Source organism: Miscanthus floridulus, chromosome 8 (genome assembly GCF_019320115.1).
Source record: "Miscanthus floridulus cultivar M001 chromosome 8, ASM1932011v1, whole genome shotgun sequence".
NCBI lineage: Eukaryota > Viridiplantae > Streptophyta > Magnoliopsida > Poales > Poaceae > Miscanthus > Miscanthus floridulus.
The window spans coordinates 68326337-68327799 of record NC_089587.1 but is presented as its reverse complement, the minus strand read 5'-3'; the positions used below and the strand labels follow the sequence as shown (position 1 = coordinate 68327799).

The 1463-nt window shown below is 43.9% G+C and overlaps 1 long non-coding RNA gene across 1 annotated transcript; it reads right to left on the bottom strand.

Moving 5' to 3' along the window:
* Nucleotides 1-435: 435 nt before the first annotated feature.
* Nucleotides 436-1005, bottom strand: LOC136476620 (uncharacterized). The gene is made up of 2 exons (XR_010763669.1): nucleotides 890-1005; nucleotides 436-780 (listed from the first exon to the last, which is right to left on the bottom strand). It is a non-coding gene; the product is annotated as an uncharacterized lncRNA (long non-coding RNA).
* Nucleotides 1006-1463: the final 458 nt, after the last annotated feature.

Below are 1463 nucleotides of genomic sequence, written 5' to 3'. Positions count from 1 at the left end.
CTCATGGATTATACCGTGCACCGCGCAAAACTCAGAAAATTCATTAGAGAAATATTCTCCCCCGCGATCGAACCGCAACCGTTTGATATTCTTTTCAAGTTGATTCTCAGCCTTAGCTTTAAAGGTTTTAAAATAATGTAATGCCTCATCTTTTGTTTTAATTAGGTACACATAGCAATATCGAGTGCAATCATCTATGAACGTTATGAAGTATCTCTTACCACCTTTTGTCAAAATTCCGTTCATTTCACAAATATCGGAATGGATGAGTTCAAGTGGTGCCAACTCTCTCGCCGCAACTGCCTTGTGAGGCTTGCGAGGTTGTTTTGCCTCAACGCATGTATGACATTTGGAGCTTTTGGCAACGTCAAATTTAGGAATTAAATTCAAACCAGCTAAGCGGGACATGCAACCAAAATTAACATGACATAATCGAGAATGCCAAACATTCATCTCAACATTAACGTTATTAACGACATTATTCACTGCAAGAGGTAAAGTATCAACCAAAGACAAGCGGAACAAGCCTCCGCTCTCATAGCCTTTTCCAACAAAGGTTCCATACTTCGACATAACACATTTATTCGACTCAAACACAAGTTTAAAACCGTCTCGACATAGCAGAGAGCCACTAATAAGATTTTTCCTTATTGAGGGGACATGATGCACGTTCTTGAGTTGCACGGTCTTCCCCGAAGTAAGCTTCAGATCCACCGTACCAACACCATGAACACCAGCACGCGCGCCATTCCCCATCAGCAAGGCTCCACTCCTCCCGACCTGGTAAAAAGAAAATAAGGACTTATCAGCACACACATATATATTTGCACCTGTATCAACCCACCAATCAGATGAGGAACAAACTGTAAATACAGATAAATTATCGTACCCAGAAGCGTCTGCATCAGTCTCAATGGTGTTGACTGTCTTCGCCTTTGGTGGGGGCTTCCACTTAGCCTCAGGACACTCTCTAGAGAAGTGCCCAGTGTTCCCACAAGTGAAGCAGTTCATCTTTGCCTTGTCTAATTCCATCTTCTTATTATTACCTTTCTTGAAGGAGGTAGTGGGTTTCTGCTTAAGCTCCTGCTGGGGCTTCTTCTTTTGTGGCTTAGGACGAAACTTTTGCACCACATGTGCACTAGTAGTCGCCTCACCATTCTCGCCCTTGCTCTTTCCCTTAACATCCTTTGCTCTTGCCTTGTCCTCAACATCAAGAGTGCCAACAAGTTCAGCAATGCTAAACTGCTGCCTCTTGTGTTTCAAGGTAGTAGCAAAATCAGTCCAGGAAGGTGGCAGCTTAGCAATAATGCACCCTGCCACGAACCTGTCAGGGAGAGGACAGTCGTACAGCTCCAATTCCTTCACCAGTCCCTGTATCTCATGAGCCTGTTCGACTACAGGACGGTTATCAACCATCTTATAGTCATGGAACTGCTCCATAATGTATAGCTCAGAACCGGCGT